Source organism: Rosa rugosa, chromosome 3, assembly GCF_958449725.1.
Source record: "Rosa rugosa chromosome 3, drRosRugo1.1, whole genome shotgun sequence".
Taxonomy (NCBI): Eukaryota; Viridiplantae; Streptophyta; class Magnoliopsida; order Rosales; family Rosaceae; genus Rosa; species Rosa rugosa.
In genome coordinates, this window is record NC_084822.1 from 7100583 (window position 1) to 7108808 (window position 8226).

General features: G+C 39.3%; 1 long non-coding RNA gene across 1 annotated transcript; it reads left to right on the top strand.

Moving 5' to 3' along the window:
• The first annotated feature begins 454 nt into the window (after nt 1-454).
• On the top strand, nt 455-1375 carry LOC133740977 (uncharacterized). Its single transcript, XR_009861540.1, has 2 exons — nt 455-649; nt 784-1375. It is a non-coding gene; the product is annotated as an uncharacterized LOC133740977 (long non-coding RNA).
• Nucleotides 1376-8226: the final 6851 nt, after the last annotated feature.

Genomic DNA, 8226 nt, shown 5'->3' on the forward strand with positions numbered 1-8226 from the left:
AAATTTTCAGATTTTTATTCCATGTGGTTGGGCCGAAAATGCTGCTGGACCTCTTACAGGTCCAGTTTTCCAGTTTTGCTTCTGTAGAAAATTGGGCTGATTGTTTGAAGGCCTTCCACTCAAAAAAAGCTCTGGCACTCTTCATAAGAAATGATCCTTGGGCTGTCTAGAATGGATCTGGAAAGTTTCAGCACATTTCGATTTCATTTTGTTTAGTCTGCCACCCCTCCTTCCTTGTCTAGCTCGGTTTTTCCTAGCCGAAGTAGGAAAATGTGCTAAAGTTGACTTTTCATGTTTCCATGCTTCCATGCTTCCATAGTAGGCTTTATTTAGCCTCTAAATATATATTTCGAACTTGTCGACAATATATAGCTTGAGCCACTGACATTGGCTCAATTTCTCCAACACATGCCTTGTCAGGCCAAAATGTTCATTTTGGGTCCAAACAGACCCGACCGGAACTTCCTTTTCCGGTCATATCACGGCGGCGGACCACCGGCGTTTGCTTTGTCTCGACGACGCCGATGCACCTCTGGCCAAGGATCGTCCATGCACAGACCGTGGAGGGAGGTTCAAAGCTTGGAAGCTTAAAGCTTTTCCGGTGTCCTCGGCTTTTCCGGCGACTCCGGCATCGTTTAGGTCGTCTGAGGTATGAAACGTACTCCTCTCGTCGAGTTATACGTCTGGGTATAATTAGTTTTTGGATTTGGTCGAGTTTAATGATTTTCGATTTTGGGTTGGTTTCGGCTCCGCCATGATTTTCGACGCCGGCGGCTGTTCTAGCTCTTCTGGGTTCGTTTTCCGTCTTGCCTGCACCTGTAGACGTGTCAACCTCGACTATAGCTGGATGTTCGAAGCTGCTGGGTTGGTGTACTCTGGCTCCTCCGTTTGTTCATCGTCGAAATTTCGGGAAGTACCGTGTCTTGAAATTGAGCCTAGGTGAGCTACGTTATCTATCTTTAGACTTGGAGAATTTTGGTTGTTGTTGCCGGATGGGTGTTGTTATGCATGGAGTTTTGGTTTGAAAGTAAAGAACAGGGAGAAGTTATTGGAGAGGTGAAAGTGTAAAGATTAAGAAAATGGTTATTAATCGAAATTGAAGTAGTGATTTGGTTTGCAATGATTTTGGTTGATGAATGAAATTGTCGATGGTACTAGTTTTGGGTTTTGGTACAAATGCAGAGTTAAGTGGGTGTCCTTAGTAGTTTTGGATACACTTCATTTGAATTGGAAAGTTGTTGGGTCTCCATAGTAAATTCAATGAAATTACTATGTGACGTGATTGTGAAGAAAAACAGAAATTAAATGTTAAAAGGCATATAAATTGGTCAGTATTCCAATTTTAAGTGAGTGAAATGTTCGGTACTTGGGCTAATTATTGAATTTGTCAAGCTTAGTCAATATTGGTCAAACTTTGGTCAATCCTGGTCAAACCAGGAAAGTGGGTTGGACGATTACATAATCGTCGAGATTTTAATGAAGTGTTTAACGGACCATTAACGATTATTATGTCGGAATCTAGGATTCCAGTTACCCGAGGAACGGAAGGTTCATGAATTTCGGACGACTTCAGAATCCAGGTAGGGGATTCGGGGCCTTTCTCGGTTAGTAGTTTTCCCGTTTTATATAAAGTGAAGCATGATGGATGTTCAATTATAGGGTATGGTTATGTTTAAATGCAATGCATACTAACCATTCTGTGAGAGATATCGTTGATGGCTTGAGAGCGAAGGGTGGCTCTGACTTCCTTGGGTTCGATCCCCAAAACCTCCGGAGGGTTAGCTACACCGGTCGGACGGTGCACGATCGTAATGACGACCCGATTCCTTGTGTGTAGCTAGGTAGCGGACGCTCTCGCTACGCTTACCTGGTTATGAATTGATTTGAGGTAAGGTCGTGTAGTTGGTCTATGGGACCGGCCATCAGGTATTGTTTTGGGCCCGTATTTACTTGAAGTTCATGCATCGTATTTTATATCGGAAAACCATTTAAGTTGTCGTTCTTAAAGAAAATACATTTACATATGTTTTTATGCTGGCGCCACAAAAATTTATTTAAAGGTTTTCAAATCTAGCCGGGGTGAAGCCCCTATTGAGCAGCGAGGACGAAAGCTCACCCCTACAACAGTGTGGATGCAGGTACTGTGCACTGGTGATGGGATTGAAGGACGGAGCGGGTGTGCAGAGTCAACTTCGGTAAATGGTTGTAATGGGAACAGGTTCCGAAGTTTAATTCCATTTCTTGATTGTTTAGTGTTATCTCAGAAGTAGTTGATTGATCATTTACCATTTATTCTAAATTCAATACTCGGAGATGTCGATTATTTCTTGACACCTTGTTGACTCAAGCTCTAGACGAACAAATATTTGAAATAAAAGTTTTCAAGTTTTCACCTCAATATTATTTTAGACGTTTTCGCTGTGCGGTTTACGAAAAAATTATTTAATAAAATGCCTTGCGGGGTTCTGAAATGTAAATCGAACCTTCGGTTTATGTTTCGGGGTCTCGCGGCGCTGTGACGTGCTCAAGCTGGTGAGGTGCAGTTTGGGGCGTTACATAAAACCTCGCACTTTTAAAGAAATTATCACTCGAGCTCATGACATGGAACTCAACATTGCTATTCATGGTCGAAGAAAATGTGAAATCATTGAAGCACATAATCAAAAAAGTGTCATGGAGTCTTTGGCGATCAACACAGCTCCTGTCAAGATCACAACATGAATCAAGTAAAATGACCTAAAGAAATTTGAGCTAACTCAGGATCAAGCAAGGGGCGCACTCTAAAAGAGCTAAAAACTAATTGTTATCCATTTCTAGATCCTGATGTTGGTGACATGTTGGAAGACTTGCTTCAAAAAGAAGTAATCAATTCGCCATACTGCAAGCGACCTGAAGAGATGCATCGTGTCAATGATCTAAAGTACTGTAATTACCATCGTATCATCAGTCACCCAGATTGCTAATTTATTTTGTAAGACTGAGCCCTCAAAGATCATCTTAACAGAAGAAGGTCAAGGGGTCTTCCATATGATAATCTTTGAGAACTGTTTCCTTCCTTTATGGAGATATCGGAATTCATTTGAATGTACTATCTAGCCACACGGAGGCTGCAGAAAAAGCAATTTGATAAGGGGAGTCATGAATTTTATTTTATTTTGGCTTAAAAATATTATTTATTGAAAGGAAAAAGAGAACCACAAAGGGGAGACATCAAGTCAATACCCTTAGGAAAAAGAAGAAATAAAATTCAAAAGGCATAACCAATTGAATTATTAGACGCACAGTTGGCATCCAGTTGCGGGGGAGTCATGAATATTTATGAAGATTAATTTGTTTTTAGCATACCATCGAGTCATAACTTAGGGATAAAATTTGTTAAAGAATTTATGGTTTTGTGTTATAGAGGCTAACTAATAAATTTAAGCCAATCAATATATAAGATAGATTCCAATTAATTGGTTGAAATTGTGAAGGATAAAAGGACCAAACTGGTTTTATTCAGAGGGATAGAATTTTGAAAACACAATAGCAACAAGGAAAGCTTCAAAAAAAAAAACCCTAGGTGGCCTTGCTTTGCCGCACTAAACCCTAAGCAAATTGTCGGCCTCCTTCGTCGACGTTTTCCACCTTTTTCCATCACCACATCTAGATCTCTTCATGTCGAGTATTGATTCTGTCACCAAAAGTTTTGCTACCTCCCTGGCTATCGTTACCAATGAGGTTGTCGACATCTCCTCCATGGATAATGGAGGGGCACAGCGAAATGCCCAATCATACCTTCTGGCAAGGCCTCTAACTCTCAAGCCAACAAATGCTGCTGACCTACGTAGGCATTTTCGTCGAATTTGGGTGCTAAATAAAGGCTTCAGCGTTCAGCAGAAAGCCCCAAATCGTTTTCTTTTCTCCTTTGATCTTCGGGGAGATAGAAATAAGGTATTGATGGGTGGACCATGGAGTTTCAATCGTGCTTTGGTTGTTATTCAACCATACGATGGAGTTGCACCTCTGCAATCTGTAGAGATGGAGGATCTTTTCTTTTGGGTTCGCATCACCAATATGCCGCCAGCATATGAGCAAAGGAACACTATTGCCAATGTCGCCTCTGTTGCGGGTAAGTTTCTTCATTTGGATCAGAAGCTTTTTGATGCAAATCGTGAAATTAGGGTTAAGGTTTCTCATGCAATTTTGAAACCCTTCTTCATGCAAAAAAATCCTAAAGTTTGGCAAAGGGGTTGAGCAGGAGGTCCACTTCTTTTTTGAGAATCTTGTGGGCAAATGCAGCATATGCTTTTGTGTGTATCATAAAGGGGACGCCTGCAAGACTGAAGTCACTGCGCCGGCAGTCATGGTGGCTCCTACACCGGCGGCAAGGAAGCTTGCACTCAATAGTCCCTTTTTAGGGTTTCAGGAAAATCAGTTCAAGGATGGTTTGTTTCACTTCCAAGGGCTTACCACCCCCATTCTTCCACCTGTGGGAAGATCTCTTTTTGGAGGTGCTGAGACAAGTAAGGTACGTAAACCTATTGTTCTTCGTCATGCAGAAAAACCACAAGCTAATGAAGACAATGCATTGGCCTTAGTATCGGTTGTAACTGACCAACCTACCAAGAGAGTTCGGCCCTTCCCATCTCCAAAAAAGCTGCAATTCTTGATGTCTGATTTACTGGAGGGCAAAACAAGCCCTATTGCTCCCTCCAAGAAGGTAAAAATGCCTGAATTCCCTACTAAATTCAATGCCAAATCTCTGGGACTGGTGGAGACACCAGGTGGTATGCTTATGCCTGCAGAGATCATGATGCCTAAACCTTTACTAGTTGAGCTGCCTGGGGGAAAGAAGAAGAGAGGTAGGCCATTGGGAGCCAAGAATAAATATCCTCCCAAAGCAAAAAAGGTTCCCGCTGAAGATGTCCTGAGTGTTCTGTATTCAGGTAAGCCTCCAAGCCCTAGTCTGAAGGGCAAGGAGAAGATATAGGGTTTTTCTTTATGTTTAGCCTATAAACTATGTAAATGTCTGGCATAGTTATAGGCTCACTGTCATAAGTGGGCGATAAGTTCAAATATAGTTGGTCTATCCTATGTATCACGGTGGCTCCTCCACGAAGTCTTGTCTGGCCATTGTTATGTGTCAGCGGATGGGTATGTAATGGCCTTCTTGGCATGCACTATTATCAATGGAATTACCATTTATTCCAAAAAAAAAAAAAAAAAAAAGGACCAAACTTTCTTATAAAAAGGACAATATAAGAACAGATGATCAATTATTTCTAAATCATTATGGCAAAAGGGTAAAACCTATCTATTGCTGTATTAGTAAGTAACAATTGAGTCTCTAATTTTTAGCTTTTGTCGAATTTAAAGCCAACTGAAAACTTTAATTTTAGGAGGTAAGTTAAGTGTCCACATTGTGTTTAAAAGTTTAGTTTGAGAATGAGCTGGTATATCAGTATATGGTCATTTTGCAACTTAGAACCAGACTTAATTGTAAACTTACCATGGTCAGTTGGGCCTCAAATAAACTCATCTTGATAATCATAATAAGGAAGATGTATAGAAGTAATCTTTTTAACAATATCATGAGGAAGTACATTATTGAGCTTGTCTAAATTCCATTGATGGTGTATAATATAGTCTTTCACTAAATTAGTAGTAATAATAAGGTGTGTAATAGAAAAATTTCCAGACTATCTATCATATTGATTAAGGAAAAGGATATACCTAAGGGCAACTCCAACCATGGGGTGCCAAACCAAAATTTTGCCAATTATAAGACTTTTCTTCTCCAACCATGTGTTTTTGGTGGATCCGGTCCTATAAATTTGAGTCCAAGTCTCATTTGTAGTCTCATATTTGAGACAATTCCAGATCCAGGACTCAGCACAGTGGCCCGGGACCACACTTTCTGATTACCCAGCCCAATGCATGGAGTGACGCGCTGGATGACTTTTGTGGGCAGCACGCGCAGCAGGGAGAACATGGGAGGAGGAAGACGCGCCTACTTGCGCTGGAGAGAGAAAAAGCAGCTGCTGGTGGTCTGCTCCAGTGGGCCCCGCGGGGCTCAGTTTGTCTGTTGCCGATCGTTGGGGCAAGCAACGGTCACTAAATGCACGGCTGAGATCGCTCCATTTTGAAAATGGACGGTCCGATGTTGCATTAATTTTTTTTTTTTTTTTACTGAACGGATCTATTTTCGATCTGATGGCTCAGATTTGAGGGAAAAAAACTCATCTACGGCTCTTATTAATTGAAGGGTTATTATATCCTTTCTGTTTCAAAAAAAAATAAAAGAATTACCAGAAAATTAAGGGAAAAAAATCTACCCGTTGGAACAGTGAATTGTAGGAAATTCTATAAATACCTACCCATTATTTTCTATTTCCTCACACCAAATATCCTCCATCTCCTTCACAATTTTCCATTCATTAACCCATCTTCTTGTTCTTAAATATATCTTCGTTTTTTATTTTGTCTTGGAAAAAATGGCTCCAAGAGGGGATTCTTGGAGGCACAATGAAGAAGTTATTCTTTGCCAAGCTTGGATCACCGTTGGGGGTGATGATTGCGTCGGAAAAGATCAAAAGTCGGATTTATTGTGGAGTCGTGTGGCGGAGGAGTACAATGCTCACAGACCGGCCGGTTGCATGGAGAGAACAAAGACACGTGGCGGATTGAGTTCATTTCATTAGATAAGATATGACACGTGGCGGACAAAGACTCGACCGTAATTTGGACAGCCAATTACAGATTGACACGTGGCGCTGATATCACATCAAAATTCGACTGTTTGGCATATATGCCGACACAAAACATCAAAATATCTTCTAAATAGTTAGATTTTTTGTCGTATGTGCCGACACTTTTGTTGTATATGCCGACACAAAAAAAAATTTTAAAACTTTTTTTAAATTCATTAAATAAATTATCATAATTTTTAAATATTATGATAAAATGTTAAATTATTTTTTTTACCTTATTTAATTAAATTAACATATTTTTAATATAATATTCATCAAAATTATACTCATATTATATTTTAGTCAAGAATAGTGAAAATAGCACCCCCCATGGTTGGAGATGAGAATTGAGTCCTATATGAATAGTGCAACAAGGGGGTGCTAAAATGAGAATAGCACCCCCAAATGAATCTCATGGTTGGAGTTGCCTTAATTATAGAGCCAAAAGTTTATTTGACTATTTTTGCCTACAATCCATCTCATTCCATTCAGAAGAATCTTCCTAGAATCTAAAATACCTTTCCTGGCCATCGAAGAAGAGTTAGTTTTTTCATTGTGAAGAAGGAATGTCGATCTAGATATTTAGCTACATTACTTCACTACTGGATCTATGTAAAACATTCAATCTATAATCTTGATGTGTGATCAGTTGAGTATGAAACTAATAACCAGGTGCAGATCTCAATTATGTATGTTGGTTATATAGAAACAAGTTACATAAATTTATTTCATGTTAGAGTGTTGGATGCAAAATAATCCGTTTACTAAACGACTCTTGATAAATTTGACATGCAATGACTCATTTTTCAATCCATGTCGCAAGAAAACAAAATTAACCACTCTTAGACATCGTTTGATTAACAAAAAGGAAAGTAATTTTTTTTGTCTTTCCCATATAATGAGAAATTAAATTTCCTATAAATTTTTGTTTATAGTGTTTGGTAACATAAGAAAAAATATCAGAAAATTGTTAAAAAGTTTATAATTACTGTAATAAAATAATAAAAAGTGAGTAATAAATGTAAGAAAAGAATTGAGAAAAATGAATCCCTTCCAAGTTCCAAGCATGAAAGGAATCACTTTGTCCCACATTTTTTCTTTCTTCGAAAAAATATTTTATTTTAATTTACATTTGTAGTTTGCATGTGAACTAAACGAGCCCTTAGACCCTTGGATTTTTATCCCAAGTTTCAAAAACACATTGAGCTCGTGATTTTTTTCAATAAAGTTTTGTATTGAGCATGAGCTGCATGACACTCCTGGGTCCTGGTTCTAGGGGAAATTACTAGTTTCTCCCTTCCCACTTTTCAGACAAAATATCTCCACCGAAAATTACTGGCCAACGTAAATCTCACCCTCACCTACTCCTTCTCAATCCAACGGCCCATGCCCACACACCCCTCTCTCTCACCGCCACTCGTCCTCATCTCACACTCATCCATCCCATACCAGAAAGTAATTTCCGTTTTCAATAAATTGACCACAGAACAAGACA